Here is a 24,614-nt window from a genome sequence, read left to right on the forward strand (position 1 = left end):
AAGAAGAATGGTTTTCCCTAATGCAATATTGTCGGGTCACAATTACATCTTTTTCCTAGAACGAGTCGTCGTTCTGCTGAGGATTTCGCTGGTCTGGTAGACTCAAATCTTCATTTCACTATGAATCGCTAGACATAAACTACCATCAGTTTATTTTCATGATTTCAAAAATAAAACAAAGCAAACATCCCAACGTGAGCACATGCGATCCAGCCCCAAACGAGCTTTAATTAATCGCGTTCATCCCATCAATTAGGCTACAAAACTCCCTCCGTGCCCGAAAAAAGCACAGCACGCAACGAGAACTCGAGGCAAGGTCAAGTGTACACACGGTTCCATCGAGACACACTGCAACCTTCCAAAAATTCAAGCTCGTGCACACCACACCCCCGAAAATTCTTATCAACGCGCAGGCAACCCTTTTTCACCCCGCCTCTCATAACACGGCGACTTTGTACACGCATATAGCGTCACCTCTCGACGCGTCGCGTCGTCGCGCGAGCGCTTTTTATCCGCGACGCGTCAAGCCAAAGAAAGAGAATAAGGGCGCAAAAAAGGGGGCTGAAGGGTTCTCGCGGGAGGCGGCGACAGGATGGCTGTGCACTGCAGACGTATTATGCGCGCGCGCGGACCGAACAATCGCTTATCAGTTTGAGCGAATCGACGTTTTGCGAGCTGTGTACGTAACAATAGGGGGGAAGCTTGCGGACGCTGGGGAAACGGTGAAATTGCGAGCTTTTTACTCCGGGGAGTTTCAAATTTATTCTGTTGATTTGGACTGAAAATCGTTTCATTTCACTAGCCTTAAAAATACATATTTGCATATTATTTAATAACCAAGCCTACGCGGCTCAGACTACGCACAACAATAAGCCAAAGTTTCGCTTTGCTCTGTCGGCTTAATGACCTCCTGACTGTGCAGCGCATCCAGCTTTCGTGACTATACCTATAGACGAAGCTCGTCCCCATAGCAGCCGATCGTCCGCCTAGCCTGGAGAACCCCTTAGCTGTGCGGCTATGTGTGTGTATAATCTAGCCAACGCCGCCGGCCGGCATCGATCGCTTCGTCGCGAAATGCGCGTCGCGCCAGAGATACGCATCGACGCCGTTGTGCAGATATATAGTGTCTATATTGCCACTGCAGAGAAAGAAAATCGCTGCTGATTTCATGAGCTTTCTTGAAAGCTTTTTTTTATCGATTTTTTAAATTCTCTTTTGTGATAAGCAAATAATAAGTTTTGAAAAACTAAGGAAAAACCGCGCTGTGCTTTCTTAATTCCCTCGTCAGATTTTTACGTCCGATCCTTAAATACGTCGGAGCTGAATTCATGGTCACCACTTACAGTACAACCTGTCTAGACAGACGCCCTTCATACAACATCGCTCCCCCTGCGCATATTCTTACTTTTCATCCTATCCCACCAGCGACGCCGCTGCTGCTTTGTCACGTTTTGTTTCATTTTCAGCAGCGCGCACGCGGCGTACGGCCGCTACAAGACATTTTTGAATTCCTCCCTTTTCACCCCCGTCATTACCCATTCTTTTGAATCCCCGTATAGAGGAGTGTGTTTCACGCAAAAAGCTCCGTTGTTCACTTCTTTTTTTCCGTCGAGAACAAAAAGAGCTTCTATTTTCGGCGCGAAATTCAAAATATTCGAATCTTAGCTTCGCTATGCGAAAGAGACAAAAAATTAATCTACGAGCCACGTGTACCGTTATTCTCTCCAATTCCACAAACTTCTACCCGAAATACCGCGTCGAGAAGAATCGCACGGCCCGGCACGCCTGCAAGAGGGAAATTCGCCTAGTCCGGAAACTCTCGAAAGCTGCGGGGAGTGAGATAGAGAGTCAAGCCCCTCGAAACTCTGCGATGGCCGCGTCGCAGACGACGAAACAAAGACAAAGGAGAGAGACTACCCGTCGACTGCAGGGGTGGAGAGACACGCCATATATATGGTGGTGTCGTTGGCCCCGTTTCGACTTACCCCTTTATCGGCGGGCTTCCTCAGCAGAGCTTAGCGCAAATGGGATCTTGACGCGTCGAATTGGGGCTCGGCATAGCTCGCTCGTCGTTATACAACGTACCATAATGTCGCCTGAAAAACCGAAGGGCTGGGGTAATTAAGGTGCTTTCCTTTGTCTCCGAAAGAGAGAGAGAGAGAGAGAGTGAGAGGGACTCTGTGATGCGGAAGCTTGCGGGCGATGCTGGGGGAGGATCGTTACGTCGTTCGCGTTTACCTAACTTTATTAACAGGGGTGGATTTTATTTTTAAGACTACCGCACTTTGTTGCACTGGCGTCTCGCGAGCGCTGCAAATAACAAAGACCCTACCCTTCAATAGGTGGTGCGCAGGCACTTTTCCATTGCCCTCATCACAATCTGCGCGCAGAATGCATATATAGAGCTATTGCTGGTGCTTGGGCCACTCATGTTGCAATTGCGATTGATTACTGCTATGTTTCATTCGCAAGGTTGTCGTGCATCTTCTTTCTTGACTTACGTATAATACTTTTTTTCACATTTGGTAGAAATAATAAGTTTACATTTTCAGTAACTTCAATTTTATATTCTTTACATCGTGCAATTAGCGAAACGAAACGAGTTCCACGCAAAAGTCTACGTGCCTCTATTGCGAAATTTTGCAGTATATCGCCCATCAGACTGCAGCCACAATAACGCGACCCGTCCTATAGGTACACACGCCATCAGAGAGCTCAGCCAGTCACAACGCACACGCAACAACGAGGCGACGGTATCGTGTGCGTATATAATCCACGAAGCCCATTTTCGGCGCTCGCAACCCACCCGCAGCCGCATCCACCCACACATACGTGCCGAGTGTGCCTGCAGCGTCGATGTGGCATAGTGTGGCAGTGTTCGAGAGAGCGAAAGTTCGCCCTAGTGCCTCCCTCCTGTCTGGCTCTATAGAGAGCCGGGCTGGGCTGGTATAGTGGTGGTAACAGCTCTCCCACTTGCACGTCTCTCGCTCGCTACCTCCCCTCGAGCCGAAACTGCAGTAGTGCCGGTACGCCGGCGGCGCCCGAAGAGGGAAAGAAGACGACAACGCGCGCGAGGGCGATAGAGAGAGGATGTGCACACTCTGACACGGTGTAGGTGTGTATGTATGTACGAGTGCGGGAGCTACCGCTCTGCTGCTGCTATGGGGTATAGGCGAAAGCCCGGAACGGAAATCGATAGCCGGCTTCCTTTTGCGGCCTGGAGAGAGCTACTGCAGACTACTGCTCTGCCTGGGCTGGCTGTACGGGGAAGTATTATTTGCCCGATGGATTTTTTTCTTTTCGCGCAAAGCTTTTTTTCAAAAATATCACCCGAATTCTCGATACACGTTGATCGTGTATACCGATCTCTAATCCAACCCAGCGAAAGTTCAATGCCACCTTACCTCGATACACTCGTGCTCGGCTCCATCCCCGTAAATCAATCACAGCGGTATCTATCTTATATATACACACCGGCACGGGGAGAGCCCGGAAATATAAAATCTGCGCGAGCGCACTTCGGAGCAAATTCGAATTTCAGACGCCGCTTCTTTATCCCCTGCTGCTATACTCCTGCGTCGAGATGCGTATTATGGATTTACAGCGGCTCGTTTTTAATAAAAAAGAAAAAGCCAAGGGAGACACGGTGTTCCACCTTTCCAGTCCCGCGCCCCCGTCTGTTATAATACGTTCTCCATTCCGCGTCAATAGCTCGAGAGCCGACGCTCTGAAAGCTCCGCTGACGTGGCGAGCTTGAGCTTTTGTGCAGCGGAGGTTAAATTAAAATCCTTTTTTTTTTAATTATTATGATTCACACTTGTCCCTCCTTGAATTAATAACCATCGAAAATAAGTACGATAGCCTCCTCCAAAACCTCTCTATTTCTACAACAAAAGGAAACATCCATCTCACCGATACCAAAACTTCACCAACCGCATAACCGGCAATAAGCGCTAGTCGAGCATCGAAAAGTGTCGTCGTCTACCACATACACACGGAAGAAAGCGTCGACGGCAACTCGACTATATTCTCTCTCGCACACCAGTGTGCATCTCGTTGCGTCTGGCTACACGTACAGTACAGCCACCCCCAGCATATATACATGCACGAAGCGGGACAGAGAACTGGGTGGTTGGCGGCAGCGAAGGGGTGGAGGCAGACGCGACTGGAGTGAGAGAGAGAGACTCTAGGGTAGAAGGTAGAGAGGAGGTTGAGGTCGTCGGGCCCGCGGGAACGAGGCATTGACCTCTACTGAGGTAGGATGATTCGCCGGTATTGATTCGGTCTCGAGCCCGGCGCGCTCTCTACCCCTCTCGGTGCAGCGAACCCGGAGGGGCGTGGGAGTTTCTCTCTCTCTCTCTCTCTCTCTCTCTCTCTCTCTCTCTCTCTCTCTCTCTCTCTGTACGTGTGCATGTACACCGGGATGGAGCGAAGGTTGCGCCGGTTGAACTTGCGCTGCGCGCGCGCGTTCGAGAATTTTCATTAGTCGGCACCGCAGTGTGACGGGGCTGTGTGTGCCCGGCGATGCTCTTTGTCGACGGATCGGGTTCTTTGTTTCACGAGAGACGAAGAGTGGGACGCGAAAAATTGCGGGATCGATTGGCCGCGCGAGGGGTGGAGATTTTGCAGGTTGTGTATATAGAGCTAATGCTCACTGCACTCTTTTTTACGGGAGGGGAACCGATTAAAAATTTATTACGCCTCTCTGTCTCTCTCGAGTGCAGGAGATGGGATTAAATTTTGCTCTATGGATTGGAATTCTATTTTTGCCGAATGCCGAGTGACAGTAGATCGACAGAAGCGTTTTATTCCGCGCACAGTCGCGGATTATATAGTCGTCGGAGAAAATTTTGCAATCGCGATTTTATTTATAGACCGTACACACTCCGCAATGAATAATTCATGTTTCTTTCTGGGGAGAGTAAAATTTGAGCGTAATGCATTAACCCAACGGCAAAATATTCGCTCCCGCTCACGCGAGAAAATCAATCCCCATCATGCATAACTCAACGCACCTATAGACACCGCGCGCACATCTCTACACCCGGTTGTCGTATCGGCGATACTTCCAGAGCTCGTCTAAACAATTCATGTCGCAATACGCGTGTTATACGCCTGCCTATTTCTCTTCTCTCCTCTTCTTATTTATAGAACAATGTCAACGCACGCACCGGTGTATCATACCTACAGCTTTTACATAATCCTCGTCTCGGGGAAAATATCAATATCCGCTGCGGCTACTGGTACCAGCGACATATCTCGGTGTGTGTACGTGTGTGTGTGTGTATAGCCAGACGGGAAGGAAACGAGCGAAAAGAGTTTGGTCTATAACGTGCCGCAGGGAGGGTGCAACGTACTGGGGCAAACTGAGTTTGCCGACGCGACCGACGTTGGGTTGCGTTTCTTATTCTGCGGGGGTTCGCAAGTTTTTGGAAAACGTTTACCGTTTAAAATGGGCTTGTATTCAGAATTGCTGCTTTTGCAGACTGTCATTAGATTATAATTGTAGACTATTCAAATATCCAGATTAATTTTACCGTAAAAAGACAGCACGTGATAATATTCCTCGCAGTAGCACGAAACAACGTCAGTTTCTGTGCGTACAGTTCACCCCCACGCATATACATGGCTTGCTTCAATTTTCGCTTTCGGTGCCCCCGTTCGCTGCGTTGCGCGCATATTCGCTGCTGTATATATCTATATAGGTAGTAGTTCAGACACACTCCATCTCTCTCTCTCTCTCTCTCTCTCTCTCTCTCTCTCTCTCTCTCTCTCTCTCTCTCTCTCTCTCTGTCTCACTTTCTGGGACTTTCTGCAGCACGCAATGCTTTCTGCGCTTCTTTGTCTTCCTTGTGCTTGATTTATGTATGAGGAATACTTGCGTGGCTATGATTTTCGCGTTATAGTGTATTATTTTTTATGCTGATTGATTTTTTTTATTCAATCGTTAATTTGGTAAAAATGAAAATATTATATTTTTAAAAAATGGTGTATTACGTAATAATATAGGTGTATCGAATGGTGACATGAGGTCAAGCTTCAAAGGCTCTACTTATTTTCTCGTGCTTTGTATGCGAGAAAGCTTCTGAGAAAACCAAATGAAAGCTTTTCAGGTGTGCTATTCTACTTAGAAAGGCGCAATTCGCGTCAGTCGTGAGTAACGTGTCATCGATAAACACACCTGGATGAGGGATACAAAACTAGAGAAAAGTGTTCCCGCTTTCACTCTCGGACCAAATTGAATTGAATCTCCGTAATTTTCTTAAAAATCACGTCCCATAAACGAATAACTACCCCTAATCCCAACATTAGCCCATCACTGTACCAAAAAAAGAAAAATCAAGCTACACGCCTCCGCGCACACGAACATCTCAAGGATCAAAGGGACGGGAGACGCGCATATCTCATGCTTGACCGTCTCGTCGCCTCATCCTCCCGCGTCTTCTTCTTCCACCCTCTCTTTCTCTCTCTATATACTCGTCGTCGTCGTCTGGCGAAAAAGGGCGTCGCGTCGTCCGAGACGCAGACGCCACGTCGAACAAAGACATTGACATTCAAAAAACTCTCTCACCCTCGCGAAATGCATTTTGCACGCGACGAAGCCTCCTCGTGCACAATGCGCGTCTGACGTCAGAAAATGAGCTCGACGCACGCGAATTTCGTATATAAGTCGTCTCTTTCTCTCGAGTATACGTGTATTTATACGTGTGTACATGGGGGTGATTCACCATTGGACTGGGATATGTATTGCACGCTTTTGGCGAATATGTCTTTTAGAGAAAGTGGTTAAACCGGGTGTGTGTGTGTGTATATATATATATATATATATATATACTAGACGTGGCGCAGTGCGCTGCGCGCACTGTAGTAGACTTTAATTTCATTAATTTATTAAATGGAATATAAATACTTGATTGATATTTTTAATATTTGTTCTCTATCACGGAAATATATCAAACTTTACAATATATGATTCATTTCGCGCTCATATAAATTTCAAAATTGCCGCGGTTTCGTCGCCAACTTCCTTTTAAAATTTTAAGGTTATGTCTCGAGAATAGAATAGTCTCGAGAGTAGAATGTCTCTAGAATATTATAAATACACAAATTATAATTTGATATGTATTATAGTATTATATTACATTTTTAATATTAGAATCAATTTTAGAAATCAAAAACAAATCAAAAAATTTTAACGATACTTTTGACGCATGCGCACTACATGAGCCAATCATATTGTTGCATTCTTGGCTTCACTTCATCTGGTCATGACTTTTATATATATATATATATATATATATATATATATATATATATATATATATATATATATATATATATATATATATATATATATATATATATATATATATATATATATATATATATATATATATATATATATATATATATATATATATATATATATATATATATATATATATATTGGATATAAGATCGTGGCTGATGGGAGGCGCTTTCGATTTGAATTGCGATGAGAAATGGTTATTTGGAGGGAAAGTTACAAGTACGCGAGCTTGCGGAAAAAGCTGTATAACATCACCAAGTCGTATAACAAGCGGGACGATGCAAGCGCATGCTATGCATCGTAGTACGGCTCTGCGGAGGCTTATCGCAGACTCGTCTCGTCGCTCGCGTTGCAGACGTGTGCGACTGCGACACCACCCCTCTTTGAGACGAGTCGTGTCGATCGCACCTAATGTGTAGCATAGACACTGGGCTGCAGTCACTGCACTTAGCCGCGCACAGAGCAAACGCCGTGAACGCTTGATCCAACATATATGGACCAGAAGCGGGCGTGTCTGAGGGCCTGATCGGAAGAGTTGTGTGGGTAAGGTAGGTATCTGTGAGTTCGAACACTCAGTAGATCTATTTAGCCGGGTTCTGAACCGGCGATCTACCGCACGAAGGGATGCCAAGTGTAACGGACGGAGAGGAAGAAATTTGCGGAAAAAATTTTGAAAATTTTGGAAAGTTTTGATATCCAGCTTTTCAGGCTCAATTAGTGTCCTTTTACGATAAAAGTGCCAATTATAGACATGCAGAATCGTAAACGCAAATTAAACACACAAAAGTCACTTCGTTTTTCTTCCTCGCAGTTACCCAAAAGAATTCCCCGAATAACAGGATCATCATCATTAAAAGCACCGATCAGCTCCCTATACACACTTCTCAATATAATCATCCTCTTCCCAAGCTTAACATGTAACATGCCCCGCTCACACTCACAACGCTCTACATATCTCAGCGCGCATTGTCTCTCACATTCCCTCACCCCGGATGATTTCCCAGCTCAATTAAGACCTTCTCTCGAAGTCTACTCTCACGAGCGTCTCTCTCGCGCGGCTCTTCATTACATCGGCTGCTCCGCTGCACAGCACACGTTATGTGCGTATACGCTAACAAGCAGTCCCGCATATTTTTCAAGAGCGCGCGCCTCCTGACACTGCACACACAGCTCAGTGTACCGGTCACGTTGTTGCATCATCATCCCCTGTGCGAGACACGCCGTCGTCTCGTCTCGCGTCTGCGTATCGGCGAGAGGTGCTGTGGTTGCCACTTTTTTTCTTCTTCCTATGTGCGAACACACGCGTGAATGACTACGACTGCTGTCTCGTCGTGTGGCTGCACAAGCGTTAGAGCTGAGGGTTGCGAAGTGCGTCGCTGCGAGGGAGAAAGGGACCGGTTCAAATGGCGCTTAACAAGTTGAAGTCGAAACGCGTCGCGCGATGGTGGACTTTTTGTGGCTTTGCTAATGGATATTTTCTTCACTCGTTATTACTCTTTCAATAAAATAATTTTTTTTTATTTGTGTTGTAATTTAAAGAGAAAATTAAGTTTATAAGAGCGTTGAATTATTTTTGATCCGAACGAGGCTCACGAAGTTAAAAAAAGAAGAGCTTTAACTTCCTCCGTCCGTCAGGTTACCGAAGTATGCAAACTTCAAAAAACTGACGCAGCTTTGAAGAGCTTTCAAGCGCGTATTTTTTCTTCCCCACATCAGCAATTATATGATGTCTACGCCGACCCTTGCATTGTTCTCGTCTGCGAAGCTTTACTTCCCTCGGGTGTTTTCGTATGTGTAGCATTAAAGCAGCAGCGAGTGTAACCTTCAAGAAAATAAGTTCTTATTTCGAACATCGCTCGCCTCATAGACTGAGAGTAAACCGCCATATAAACCGCGCATTTTTCAACCGCAAAAAATCGAAAACACACATTCGCTCTCGTACTTCCCAACGAGACACGAGCAATTGCAGTAAAGCTCACAATTTACGACTCGATCATTATATTCGCGATGAGAGCGGACTAAAATAAAATACCGAAAGAGAAAAATCTCCTTCCGAAGAACTCGTATCGGTACATACATTTCATTCGAAGCTCTCCTTCACTATAACACATGCACAAGAAATAAACTTTAATCTTGCTCTTATTCGAAAAGTCGTCCACAGGCAATATCATCAATGGAGAAACTCTCGATGATTAATGCCTCTCGACGATGCGAGAGTTTGGCGAAAAAATAAACAGCGAGATAGAGAGAGAGAGAGAGAGAGAGAGAGAGAGAGAGAGAGAGAGAGTCGCGGGCAAAAAAGGTTCAAGATCAATTTTATCCAGTGCGCCGACCTTGTTCCGAAGTCACGTCGTCTTCTTTGTTCGTCGTCGTCGTCGCGAAGAGAGGGCGGCACCCTCGACTGTACGCAGTGCGTATGTGCGCTGTGAAAGAGAGGCCCAAGAGGCATTAGCCTTATTATATGAGACTCGGCGGCGATGCTTTCCTTTGCCGCGTATAATCAATACGCGCGTCGAGAGCCCGTGTTCGCAATGACGATGACGCCTTCGGGCTTCTTATACTCCAGCTGTGTGTGTATTATACATGCAGAACAGCAAATTCGGGAGAAATGGAGAGCGTTGCTTTGTGCGGGAAATGGAAATGTTTGCCAATGAGGATTATTAAGTTCGATAATCTCCGTGAAGTAAAAGCAGTTGTTTAACGAATTTTTCAAAAAAATCCAGACATCCATCGTCGAGTAAACAGCCGAGCAGTCCTCTGACAAGCTCCTCAATCGAAAAAGAATTCACGTCCGAAGAAACGTTCATTCCTCTCTCTCTCTCTCTCTCTCTCTCTCTCTCTCTCTCTCTCTCTCTCTCTCTCTCTCTCTTCGAAGAAAAAAGCAAGTACACCTCCTAAAAACTACAAAGTCAAAATAAATCCCCGGCGGTCACGCGCTCGCTTAATACCCGCTCCTTTCTTTTCCTCCAGCCATCAGTCACCGCACGATCAGAATGCCAAATTCCGTTTCCTCCCCCGAAAAAAGTTCCTCCTCCTCCTCTTCGGGACACCTGAACTCCAGGAATAACTTTTTTAGGACGAGTCGTGCGATGTCACGTACACACACTCGCCGCTGCAGAAATGCTCACCAGTTCAAGGTTAGGGGCGATGCACCGAGAGAGCGCTATCGCACCAGAAATACACTCCACTGCAAGCGCGAGCTTATAGCTGGCTATCCCCACCAGAAGTTCTTATATCTAACTCGACGCTTTCGCTCGATCGTGTGTGTGAAGCGACGCTGTGGGTATGTATGTGGGCTCGAACGTGTAAATACAGGCTGAAGAGGTGACGAGGCAGGGAAGTGCCTGCGATGAGAGCTTCTTGGAAGTGTACGTGTGTGGGAGTGTGCGGGGAATACAAGTTTTTCGGAGCTTTTGGAATTCGATATTTGTGAAGGGTACATATCGCATCGGCCGGGCGAACGCAAAAATATCTTGGCATATTCCAATGAAGATTAAAAATTCAATTATTTTTAACAGATACTTGATTATCTTAATAAGAGGGGAGAAACGCGCTGAGATCATTCGTCATAACAAGCTCGAGTGAAAACCTTCGTGCGCTTATGCACAGCAGAGTAGCACGAATCGAAAGTGCATTGCAGATAGCTCGAGATATTCCATCGCACATAATAATGCGTTTTGCAATTCAAATGTTCGCGTGAAACACTTTCGACTCAACACTATTTTCAAATCAGCGCCGAACCGCAAAAACAAAATCTCCGCGCGAACATAGTCAAACATTTAATTATATACACTCCAGAGCGAGTGATATAGATATATGTAGGCTAGCTTTCGCGATAACGAAAAAAATCCAAGTGAATAACCGGGCTATCACAGCCGAGATATATTCGGTGCATATCCCAGTAACCTTGCTCCACAGCTGGCTCTTATACTCGGTATAAAAATATATATCGCTCCCGCTGTTTTTCTCGCGCTCGCGAGCGCAGCTGTCAGCGCGGAGCTTATAGCTGCAACGACGGAAACACGGGAGACTTTTTTCGGGACTCCTTTGAGTAGTTCGTGTTTTCGTACATCTCGCTCTGCGGTGCTTGTTTACTTACACACTTCAGAGATTCAATATTTTCGCCGTCGAGTCAATCATTTTATAAGAGGCGCATCGGACGATTAAAAGCCTACCGGATGCACGTCGAAAGAAGATCCGCTCGATAAACTCTCGCGCGCGCGAGGGACAGATACGTTGACCTTTAAAGCCAAAGCGCATACTATACATAGTCGTCTCTCGAGCAGCACATTCGTGCGCGCGAGAGGCGCGAGTCGGTGATACTGTATTATAGATACGTACGCGTGCGGGAATATATTACGGGATGAGCATCGGCAGCAGCTCGTTTGCACAGCGTATAGGCTATGCCTTTGTCTCTCGTGAATATATACTCTCTTTCTAGTCCCTCTCTTCCTCGAGCCCTCCGCCAGATAATGAACTCGTTCCTTCAGGGACGACGCACTTGTATGTGTGTGTGTGTGTGTGCGTGGATATTACTAACCGAGACTGGATGTAGATATGAGGAATTCGAAATGAGGGATGCATTGATCGACGCGTGTAATTACACTTGGACAGGCTTTATAATACGATGTCGCAAGAGCTGAGTGTAATAGTAGATTAAAAAAGAAGGGAGCGTTTCGAAACGATCGACTCGCGGATTTTATGTCACTGATACAGTCTGCACACTCTGCTCCCTTTTTCTTTTTCGTAACACAATTTCAGCTATCGCGTTGACATTGCAGCGGGGATTCACGGGACAAGCCGAGAGAGAGAGAGAGAGAGAGAGAGAGAGAGAGAGAGAGAGAGAGAGAGAGCGGAGAGATAAGAGCGTCGCGCCGCCGGATGCAGAAGGACATAAATCACCGACGATAAGAGCTTTCGCGCTGCTGTAAGATTCTCCCTGCGACGCGTAACGCGCGATCACACCATGTAATAGTATACCCAGCTTCGATAATAGAAAATCGGCGTTATTATGCACGGAAGCTACAAGAGGGCTATATTATTGCTATACTCGAGTGCGGACGATTGTTTTAATTGCAGCCTACACTACTATGTAATTTTGCCTTATGCAATTAAAGTTACAAAGAAACTCGCGCAGTCACACTAGATGCAAAGCGCGACTCGTCTCTTATACCCTCGTCCCGAGCGTGTAATTTATTTATAAGCTCTCTCTCTCTCTCTCTCTCTCGTGCGTGCGCACAAGGAATGACATAATTGAAATTATGCAGATTGCGTAATTCTCGCGTAATTTGCGAAATCGTGCAGGCACTGTTATTACAAATTCGATTTAGATGAAAGAACAAGAATAAAAGTGTTACCTTGTAATACTCAGTTGTCGGGGACGCGTATGTAAGAAAGCAGTAGCCTACGTAGCTTTATTCAACTCGTTCGCCCAAATCGAAAAAGAAAGAAAGCTTCGCCGAAAGCTACGCATCAGCGTAATAATAAATCCATCCGCGATCGCTCGACGGTCAAGGTGCGACGCACCGAAGTGCAGTCGGGTCAAGGCCGCAGTATAAGCGCGCTCCCGCACCCCCACCCCGCGGCCTGAGTCATTCGCGAACCGTGCGGCCTCCTCTCTCTCTCTCTCTCTCTCTCTCTCTCTCTCTCTCCTACTCGTTCTGCAGCGGCGCAAGTGCATCGAACCCAGTGACCGTTGACGCTGCTGCTGCAGCTGCGCTCGGATGAGCAAACTTCGTATGCGTCGCGTTCGCTCTCTTTTGCCGCCGCCGCCGCCGCTGCTGCTGCATTCCGCGCGATGCATCGGCCTTAGGAGGTGGGGTTGATGACGAGGAGAAGGGAATGTTACTATGGGGGAAGTGGGAGAGGTTTTTGGGATTTTGGGATGGTGGTATTTTTTTGCGAGTGGGGCGAGGATGGAGGATGAGCCTTGGGGAAGAGTTGTTGAGATTCTTGCGTGGTTGGGTTGTGAAAAATATACGCTGAGAAAAAATCGGGTTGTGTGCGTTTTATGTTTTTTTTTTTTTTTTTGGAATACTGATTATTCAACTCGTTATTGGTATGTGGAATTATTTGAAGACGGGCTGAGAATTGCATCAGCTTTGGCGCGGTACAACAACCCACCCCAAAAATTGCATAAATTCAACTGTTTAAAACAAGAACAGCCTTATAGATAAATGAACAATTTTCAATTAACACGAGCAAAAAAACGAAAGTAAAAGTTCGCCGTATTGGGAGAAAGTAAAGCAGCAGAGCGCAAGGCGCAAAAATTGTGTTCTCTGGATCAGCGATGCAGGAGTGTATAGCACAGCTCTCGGCGCGAGAGTGCAATGCCTCGCTCTCCGCAGCTCGTCGCGCTATAAATATATGAGACGCGCGTGCGTATCATCGTCCGATGCGTTATGCACGCGCTTCATTAATAATATTCAGCGAGACTGGCGATTGATTTTCAATTACACGAATTACCGGTCGCCGCAACTAAAACGATTCTCGATCGTATGTATGCAAGTATATTATATACTCTTTTTCGAATTCAGGATAAATTATACTTGGAAAATTCAAACGAAAAAAAGAAATAATCCAGTATTATCTACAGCAGAGCTTTTGCCGTGATACGCACTCGTTACAATACACCCATCCCCAGATAGGCTGACTGCATGGAAGGAAGGATGTCTTGGATCGGGTTAACGCTCTCGAGGTATATAGCCGTGTCCGCTTCGTATAGCTGTGTGCGCAACTGATGAAACGAAGCACGTACACTCGCAGACGACGATGTATACATGTATACCTTCGTCATATATCGAAGCCCCCACACAACGGCAACTTACACAACGAGAGAGAGAGAGAGAGAGAGAGAGAGCCGAGACCGAGTGGCTTACTGTGCTGCAAGTGGCATAACAATTGAGGTAGTTACCGACTCGCAAATTCGAAGGGGAGACTACTGGGCCATATTTAAAACGCAATTATCAATTCCTCCGTGGGGGCTCGCCGCAGACGTTGTGTAATTGGATGTGCTTTATTTCTTTCAATCGACTATATACTGCACTACGTGCAATTCTCGACCTAAATCTTTTAAAACGAATACTCGATACAGAGCTCGGAGCCGCTCGCTCTCGAGGAGATGGAAAAAAAAGCACAAGTCGAAACACGTTTCCAGAACCAGATCGAAGGGCCGCCCTGAAAAAGGCAAAAATATAATCGCACACGGCGATGGCAGCCCTTTCGCGCAGTAGGGCCTCGTCGAATCCAACACCATCTGTACAGTGCAGTCGTCGAAGTTCAGTGTCCCCGGCCAAGGCCGAAGGGGCACCGCCCCACTGAACCAATTGTGCCGGTTTTGCGCTGCAGTCCGCGCCGCCGCCGCCGACTCTCTTCTCTCGTTTTTGCACACACCGGGCCCTTTTATAAGCTCTCTCGCTTTCTTTCTCTCTCTCTCTCTCTCTCTCTCTCTCTCTCTCTCTCTCTCTCTCTCTCTCTCTCTCTATCTCCTTCTTCGAGCCGCGACGCGCAGAGTTCTTTCTCGCTCGAAAAATTCCCTGGAATTCAATAAGTTTCTCGGAGGCACTTTATCGTGTTTATAGCCTGGAAAGCTCGAATAATTGGCGCACTTAGCCTAATCTGTGTGTGAGTGTACATATATAACCGCTGACAATATTTCACCTGCGCGAGAGAGGCTTTGTACTTTTAAGTAGACGACAGCGCGAATGTATATACAGCCAGTCAAATTGCGCGTGGAATATAAACTCCGAGATTCGCTCGGTGATTTAGCAGTCGAAAGTGGCGTAATTGTCGGGGGGTTGTTATACGCGTGGGCGTAATTATAACTTTTCGACAGGAGGAATCGTAATGAGCTGTTAGAGACGCCTAATCCTCTGTCGAGGGCTGACTTTATGTGCGCACAGGGTGTTTATTCCGTTGTTGTCTCAAGAGTATATAGCGACGGCGTTTTGAAGCGTGACGTTGAAAAGCGAAGCGATTTTGGACTGGTCCGCGGACTCTTCGACTGTTTTAGGCCAGCGAAGATAGATGGCGCACAGGCGCTTTTACATTTCCCTCATCGTTATTTGCGAGCCCAGGGCATAAATATATGGTGGTATATAACTGTCTTTTGTCAGGCTTCAGCCGCTATTGCTATAACTGCTGAATAGTCGGAGGTGCGCAGAATATAAAAAGAGTTTGATCAATGCAGTACTTCTTGATGTTCCCCTTGTTGTTATTCCAACAACCACATAGGTCCTCTGTAGCTATACATACATATACACAGTTAAGGAGTTTAAGTAAAGGCCAGTATAGCAACGACGAGGCTTTCCAATCCCCGTATAGACAAAGAACGAGCGAAAAAAAGCGACGGTTCACCAACCCAACGCCTATAATAATATAAAAGCCGAATACACGCGCACATATAATACCGCGTTTACGACGTACATCGAGTTATATACAGGAGACTCTCTTCTCTCTCTCTCTCTCTCTCTCTCTCTCTCTCTCTCTCTCTCTCTCTCTTTCTCTCTCTCGCGGACGTAAAAAGGACGACGCTACTACTGCCGTGAGTCACTGCTCGCGTTTCCTCGTACATAAAAGTCCTCCGCACGAGCTGGGAAATAGAAAGGGACGGATTATACGGCTTCCTGGTGGAGCTAGAGATCCTCGGAAATTATGGGCCTTTAATGACTGGTGCGAGGGTGGAGCTTCTTTTCTCTATACTTTATTCGTCAAAATGTTTCGTTGAAAATAATTTCGTAGCCGTAAAAAATCACGCACAAAAAAAGCTCAGACGAAGCAGTGGGGGAGAGAGGGAGTAGTAGGCGAATGCCAAGGCTGCGAAGTTATGAAAGCCGGCGCGGCGGATGGATTCGCCCGGGCGCAGCCGGCCCGGGAAATGCGCTCGGGATTGCGAACCCCCGAGCGTCGCAGACAAGACTCTCCCGCCACTATATGCTGGAGGGGATTGACCCAGACACCCCCTCCAGAGAACCGCAGACGATGACGGCGCAGCGGCTCTCGTTTCTCCCTCGCTCTAGTGCCGGCGCATCTCGAGTGTGCGCACAAGTGCGAGTGAGAGAGAGAGAGAGAGAGAGAGAGAGAGAGAGAAGAAGACACGCGGAACCGGGAGAAAGTGAACGTGAGAGTGAAAGAGACGGGGAAAGGATTGCCGGGGAGAGAGAGAGAGAGAGAGAGAGAGAAGGATGTACGGGGTGAGCTCGAGGGACGCTGTGTGACCCTGGCTGGGGAGTAATTTTTGCGATAAATCAGTGCGCAAAAATTTAATCCTTCCCAGAGCTTTTTGAAAGCTCTTTCGAGAGATATATTCCGTACGAAATTCGCCGCCGTCTCGTAGCTAGCGATCGATCTGGCATTCTCGAGCCGCTGTGGAGGAAAAGAGAGAAAGAAAGACAGTAGTCGGTCATGGGGATGAGGTGCACCGCCCACCCTGGCACAGACGCCGCCGCCCGCCGCTGCTCGGCACGACCGGTCGAAGCGTCTGGCCGAGACCCCTCTATGCCGTCTCCGTGCGAGACTACGACTTTTACTGCAGCGGCGCTCGGCCGTCGCTGTATGCTCGTCTTTTTCTACTGGTGCTTTTCCACGGCTAAGGGTGAATCTATTGCGTAGGTTGTAGCTATGCGCTTGCGTTTTGTATGCGATGTTTATTTAGGTTTACAGCCTTTTTATTAGTACGATTCGACACTTTTTTTATGGACGTCGATTTTCCTAAGAGAATCACATAGCACGCTCAATGCTCATACTCAATGCAGGGTAATGCACAGAGTACGTCGGGCAATAATGAGGCATCACCGGTTCGCGTACTGCACGTATACATAGTCGCTCGAAAATAACAACATCGTGTTGCATACTGAGAGGAGCTACTCCTTTTGAAAAGGGGGTTGCGCAGCTGGAGATGCAGGACCCGAAAAGTGAAACAATATGACAGGACAGCGGCTGGGAATAATTGTGTCTGGGCGTTGTATTGTACGGTCGTAGATAATACGAGAAGCTTTTGACTGTTGAACAAAATTTTTGTTCGCCATATCGCGAGTAATATTCTTAGTAGGTATACAAATGAAAATTGCAAAATATACCTCCCTATATAGCAAGGTAAAAAAAAGCCCGCAGAAAACGCGTCGCGACATGTAGGAAGCGTGCAGCCCATAGCATCCAGGGGGAACAGACACAGACGCCTATAGTGTCTCTATACTCTACTTGCTGCACACAGGCCAGACAGAAAGGGGGTGACCCAGACCAGACACCCCCTCCAGCGTCTCTCTCTCTCTCTCTCTCTCTCTCTCTCTCTCTCTCTCTCTCCGCTGTACAGTGATGTGTGTTTGCGAACGTGTGCAGCTCGTCCGGATAAGAATCGCGAGCGTGTGTGCTGTACATAAAATAGTGCTTGTGCGCAAGGCGCCGACCCGCCTGTACTGCACAATGACCGCGCCCTAGAGCTAATGACCGCCCCAAGTGCGCCCGAGTGTGTCTAGGTACGCGTTCTATTATACGCGGACGCGTGTCCGTCTCTTTAGGTTGCTCGGAGTCACGTATAAGGGTTAATCGTGCGCTGAATGTTTTCATTTATTATCTATGGCTGTGTTTCATCGGAACCGGTCGCATAGTGTATTTCGCTGAATCGCAAGGTTGCGCATAAGAGTATGCAGCTTGGTCGATAACCACCCCCCGATACGCATCGCGTGTTTACTCGCTTCTCTGTATGCAATTTCGCCGGTCCCTTCGTTTTGCACTAACTGCTTCCCTGGAATGACCCTATGAATAATTTATGGGTGTTCTTTGCGAACATTGCGTTTCTCTCATCGAATTTCATTAGATCTGATGATTAAAAATAAAACGCGTATCAGCGTACATTTTTAACGGCTGGTCAAAAAGCTTGAAAGGAAAAAGCTCGAGAGCCGGCCCCCAGGTTCCGCATAAAAATTAAATCGCGGAAAAGCCGCGCGAACAAAGCCAGCCGCCCCCGCCGACGCATTTCGCTTCTGCGCATAAACGACAAAAAAGATAAGGTGCAGCAGTAGCAGACACGCCGTGAAAGAAAAAAGGCGCTTCTGCAGGAGGGCGTCGAGGAGAAAGAAAGAGATTCCCCAAAGGAGGCGAAAGGGAGAGGCTGTAACGAGAATCTCTCTCTCTCTCTCTCTCTCTCTCTCTCTCTCTCTCTCTCGGTGCGTAACAGCTTAGATACCGCAGAGAGATAAAACGCGAGCGCGGAGTGAAGAGCAGATAACAAAAATTAAAATTTCTTCCCTGTATGCATAACGAACGTTAAACTCGCCTCCGTCACACGCGAGCGCTAAAATAGGCTTCTTCGCCGAATTCCAGGCCGTCGCACGCGCATAATAGCAAAAAACCCGCGGCATTCCCCTCGAAAAGGCTGCAGAGAGCCAACAACCTACGCGCGGTCCGCGCTACGTACACACACGCATACATGTATAATATACCCCCAAAAGGGTAGCTAAACTCTCGCGGCATTCTGGACCGAGTCGTTGCCACGTATCCTGCGAATCTCTCCGCGCCACACGGTGGTGGGAATAAAAGCAGCGGCGGCGGGCGCACGTCTCCCCCCCCCCTCTCTCTCTCTCCTAATATATATACCTACATGGACAGACAGACAGTGCCGGCGTCGCAGGGGAAGGAAGTCGAAGAAAGGAAGCTGCGGACTACTAGACGACGCCGTTCACGCTGTGTGTGTGTGTGTGTGTGTATATCTGTACAGGGAGGGATATCGCGAACGGGGAAAGAGAGAGCGAGAGAGTAGGGGAAGCGAACGCTCGGTGGCCGTGGTGTTGCTGACCCGACGACCCCTGTAACCTTGCCGCGCGACGTCCCGCATCGCTGCTGGATTAAACTCGATATCTCTCTTTCTCACTCTCTCTCTCTGTCTGTCTCTCTCTCTCTCTCTCTCTCTCTCTCTCTCTCTCTCTCTCTCTCTCTCGCTCCGGCTCCAGGATTATCCCGTTTTCGTCCCCGAGTGGGCGAGTTTTTGAGGTCCGAGTGGAGGGAAAACGCGTTATCGCACCGCGGGGGACGGGGAAGGGGCTTTTGTCTTTTTCCTGTCGGTGATAAAAGGGACGACTCGCTTTAGAGACTGCAAATTGGAGCTATACGTGCGCTGATTCTTCGACCCGGGAATTGGTGATTTTCGACGCGATGAGGTGCACTGGCACGCGAGCTTTTTTTCGGAGTTTAGACCAGATAGGGTTCCTATTTACTTACTCAGGGTGTGAAGATGATTTTTTTTAGGTTTAGAGAAACTTGACGTTGAAAGAAGTCGGCGACTAGAAAGCTAGTTTTACTTTCCCCGAGAACATGACTTTTCTCTTGTTTTTAGGTAAATTAGAAAAAAAAGTGTAAAGGACGCATTAACTCAACTACCACGATTTCTCTTGAAGTCAATTTGTCGCTCGAACGCTTTGTCGAATCGATATCTCGGAACGATTTGCAGTTATCAATTGAAATTTATTATTTTATTTCATTGTTTTTAAACGTAGGTTGCTGAGAAATATATTGGAATAAAATACTGTACATTAGTATTGAATATTCTTTATTTGCGTGAGTCATACATATCATTATATTATATGTTTTACAAACTATTATTAATGAGGATTGCTTTGAAAAAATAGAACTCAAAATTTCTTGCAAATTCACTATTGAGTATTCATAAATAATTTTTCTCAAAAATTTCAGAGAATGTAATCCTTTAATAATTGTTGATTTATTCAACTTTTTTTGGTTGACGAAATAGTAGTTGAACATGTATAGTCTATACATTTTTCGATCAATTTCAAAATATTTCACCTAAGAGTACATAAAGTGTAACCTTGTCATAAAACAAAGATTTCCAATTGTATTTTTCAAAATAATTTCATCACGCGGTCGTATGTAATTGCGCATAAAGCTATGAATCAAGATAGTAAGAATCCAGCCATTAAAAATGGAACAAGTTTCTCATAAAACTCTGCATTTCCAGAATCGTTGCTAAATAATTTTAATTTTAACTCGTGTGATAATTACATTTAATCGGCCGATGTATGGTGATGTTTTGGAGAATAGCATACAAGTCTAACTGGGCGTTAAAGGTTCCTTTATTAATTTGATGATCCATCCATCTATGTTTCTCGAAAACAGGCTTTCCAAAGCTATTCCATTGTCAGTACTTACTAGAATGCAGTTTACGTCATATGTCAAAATATCAGGATCACAGTCACTTACCGATCTCTCTATCATTTTATGTATGCTCGAATCATTCTGAATACCTTTGATAACATGCATGTCTGGAATACAAGGCCTGATACCAATGTTTAACGCATCATGGATCGTGTCTAAGGTATTGTATGTCTTTTTACGCAGAAAAATCTGAAGCGCGGTATTCAGCATACAGGTTGAAAATGACACAAAAACTAATACCGAACAGATGAATACTATCTGCTCTTTAAAAGTACGAATTTCGAATGTTACGGACTTACCAATGAGCAGCTGAATAACATTGTAAACGGTCCAAGCTTGGAAATCAAGCTTCAACAGCCGTACCAAAATAATGAAAACAACTAGCACAAGTGCAAATACTATCACTACAATGATAGATTTTGGTGTCATCACAGTTTTAAACTTAGGATATTGTCTGACCAAAAGATGCGTAGAGGAAGATTGAACAAAAATACTCGTCCGATGAGTTGGTGTTTAATTTTCCAATGGAGTCTCAGCCTGGAAAAACGTAGCCGAAAAATCAACGATACCGTTGACAACAAAATATACTACTTCGTGACTTGTTGCAACCGATAATTTGAAGGAAAAATTACTAGCACTAGAAATCGAAACGATTAGCAATCACTGCCAAACATGAGTAGATCGTTTGTCACAACACTAGATGGAATGATGTCATATGCAGCAGTACTCAAAGGGTAACCGTAAAAATTATTTAATTTGTTAGTAAAGATCTTCGTATTTATAGAAAAATATTCTTTTTTGTAACTATCAATAAAAGGATTGTATTGATGAACAAACGTGCGCTTTAAAAAGTTTGATGGCTTATTAAGCTTGTTACCAACTTGATTTTTTTGAAGTAGTTCTATGATGGTAATGTCTAAAAAGTCGTGCATCCAGATAAATCGATAAAAAATATGAAAATCGGTGCTGGTCTCGTTGTTTAACACAAATATTATACATTTAGGTCGTTCAGTTTCAGCTGTATTAAATATCATATATTCTATGTAACGCATTGCAAGAAACACTGGGTTTACACCACTAAACATAACGTACACGATTTCTCCTTCAGATTCTGATAGGAGTAAGCTTTTCAAGTTGTTGGGTATCATGTTTACTTCATTAATGTCAACGACTAAACTTGGAAAAACGGCAACTAAATTACGTTCAAAAATCGCAGATACGGTTTGAAATCCATCCGATGTGTCCGCTAGAATAGTCACGCGGTACATTTGGATATTGGTTCTTATATAATCAATCACATACGTTATAACATCTTCGTAATGGTAAACTCCATTAGTATCAGAATTGTTACACATTATAAATATATGTAGAAGAATGAAAACTTGAAATGCTAGATTGATTGTTAGCATAATTTATTATTTTTAAATTTCTATATATGTTATACTGAATTTGAGAATAACATTATAAAGGATGTCTTAAATTTTCGTTGTAGCAGAAAAAAGTTACCCTCAGCAAAATCAGTCCTACCTGTGGCAAGTGCAACATAACTATAAACTATCATATCGATGTTTTCACACTTGAAACAAAGCTTTCGTATTTTAAAAATGTTTCAAAACACACCAGTTAGAATAATAAATATATTAAACCAATGCTGGTTTAAAATTATGCACATTTGCGTTCTTTTTCTTCTGCGACATGTACATTTGCAAACTCACTGCAAAATAAATTACAACTTGCTAACGGAAAAAAATTCACTCGTCAAATTAATATCACATCGAGTTTCGAACACCGTCCCACATCCTTTCCCGAACGAATAACACACATACATACACTCTTTAATTTCTTTTCCCTCGGCAACAACTACTTGCAACAAACCCCCTATTCGTGCGTGTCTACTACTGCCCGAGGAATACATTTCCGAACCCTCCACGCGGTTCTACTTCTGCCTCTCTCTCTCTCTCTCTCTCTCTCTCTCTCTCTCTCTCTCTCTTTATTTTCATCCCCGCGCGATTTCCCGAGCCGACTGCGAGGGAGTGCAGAAAAAAAATACGTCGCAACTTTCTGTTTTCTATCTCTGTCCCGCGCAAGTGCAAGATAACGGTGGTGCTATATAACGGCGACGCGCCTATATAAGGGGAGACGCGCGACAACCCCCGCTTCGATACCAACACGCGTATACACGTATATAGAGCGTGGGGATACAGATATATGGGTTGCAGGTCGTTAAAAATAGGCTTCGAAGAGAAAGGCTCCAGCACACGCACTTATACAGATGTGCCTATTTTCCGTCTCTTTCTCCGCGGCTGACGTCAAGGTCAGAGCGCGTCTGGGTCAGGGCCCCCCGTCGCTGATGTCTCCCTTCTGTATATAGGCTCTCTCTTTCTCTATTCCCGATACCGCTTTGTGATTTCCTAAACTGCCTTTGTCTACTCTTTGCTACTGGCTATGGAGTGTGCAGAAAGAGAAAAAAGAGCTATAAGCGCCTATCACGTTATACGTTGTCCCCGACTCTATGGGGCGTATGTGTAGTGGATGTTATTACTGCAAGTTTTGATACGTGTAAGAAGCAGAATTATTTTTTTGACTCCTGCTGTCGGTAACCTTGTTATTATTATTATTATTATTTTTGTATTTTCATTTCAGAGGACATGTTAGCTTTTGCTAGACACTCGATGTCGAGTTTTGAGGATGTGGGAAGCTAGATAAATATTTTTTTTTTTAATTTTTCACTTGATAATCAAAATAACGGATAAATGCCGATATTGTACGGTTCTCTTATACAAGTAGCACATTGCTATTTTTAGTATTCGTTTTTTTGCTAGTATCGAAAATTAATCAAATGTTATTATCAGTAATCAATTCAGCAAGAGCAAGTAATTGCAATAAATTGAAGACAATATTCAAAATGTTGTTTACACAATAATCATTATGGATGAAAGTTGAATAATATTCTTTCAGTTGAAGTAAGAGAATAAAACTCATGATGATAATTCATGATATATTATTTTTCAAAAATAACTTATAGATACACTAAGAAGTTACAGTGAATTCAATATATGATTTTTTTTTAATTAAACCGAATAATTTTTCAGTTACCTTTGCGCTTAAATGACGCTGATGTATATCAGCGCCACCACGTTGCGAGTGTGAGGAAGCACGATGTTATCGACGGTATTTCAGAAGTTGGTAAAGAAGAGAACTTTTCTATACTCGTTAGATATCATGAAGCTGTAAGCGATAAATTGTTTACGTAATAAACAATCCATTGGAATTCGACAGAACACCTCTTAATTGAATCAATAAATGTTATACTATTGAATTTTGTCGATATGTTTCTCACAAATAAAACATAACAATTTATAATGCTTGGAAAGTATGACGCTTCAATAATAATTCTTAGCATTGCAAATAAAATGAAGTCATACGTGAAACGAGGATTATTCTTCAAAATACAAGAAAGCGTATCATATCACCAATGTTATCAATGTTGTAACAGAACGCTTGTGCATACACTCTGCAAGATGGCAGTGCATTCTTCTAGAGCTTTCTTTCTGCGGTGTCGTTCAACAATAATTGTTATTTGTCTTTTTCTCCGTATCTCAGCTGTAATTCCCCTAGCCATATAATACGTGTATCCCGTTCTCGTATTTCTAAGTTTTGCATGTATGCTGTCATCAAGTAAAAAACGCATATTTTATTAATAATTCAGATTTAAATTTTTGTAACAAAGTCACCATTAAAAATTAAATCTTGCGAGATATTCATATGTTTTCCGAGCAAGAATAAAATCAAACAAATAAGAATCATCCACGTTCGCATAACCTTTCTCCCACTGCATCGCGCACACGCCCGAATCATGCAAATCCGCAGATTCAAACAACGAAAAATATAGGCCCCCTTTCCCGCGCGCTATGCGGTGTCGTCACCAGCAGCTTCAACGCGTGTAGTTTCACGCCTCTGAAAACTCATCCCTGATCGCCAAATACAGATATAGCAGCAACCCTCGTTCCAACTCTACACCAGTGCGGTCAGTCCTCGCGCCTATGGTACAGTCTATCCCCGCTTGGCGTCATCGCGATCGCTTCGCCGGAACGTCCGCATCGGAAGAGCAAGTGAGACGGAGCGAGCGCGCGCGAGAAAG

At 45.0% G+C, this 24,614-nt stretch overlaps 1 long non-coding RNA gene across 1 annotated transcript in view; it reads left to right on the forward strand.

The window, feature by feature from the left end:
• LOC116416982 overlaps positions 1 to 23,789 on the forward strand; it is a 39,510-nt gene extending 15,721 nt beyond the window's left edge. The window contains exon 3 of the long non-coding RNA XR_004227298.2: positions 23,566 to 23,789. This is a non-coding gene — a long non-coding RNA (uncharacterized LOC116416982). The remainder of the gene's footprint in view (positions 1 to 23,565) is intronic.
• Positions 23,790 to 24,614: the final 825 nt, after the last annotated feature.

Source organism: Nasonia vitripennis, chromosome 3, assembly GCF_009193385.2.
Source record: "Nasonia vitripennis strain AsymCx chromosome 3, Nvit_psr_1.1, whole genome shotgun sequence".
Lineage (NCBI taxonomy): Eukaryota > Metazoa > Arthropoda > Insecta > Hymenoptera > Pteromalidae > Nasonia > Nasonia vitripennis.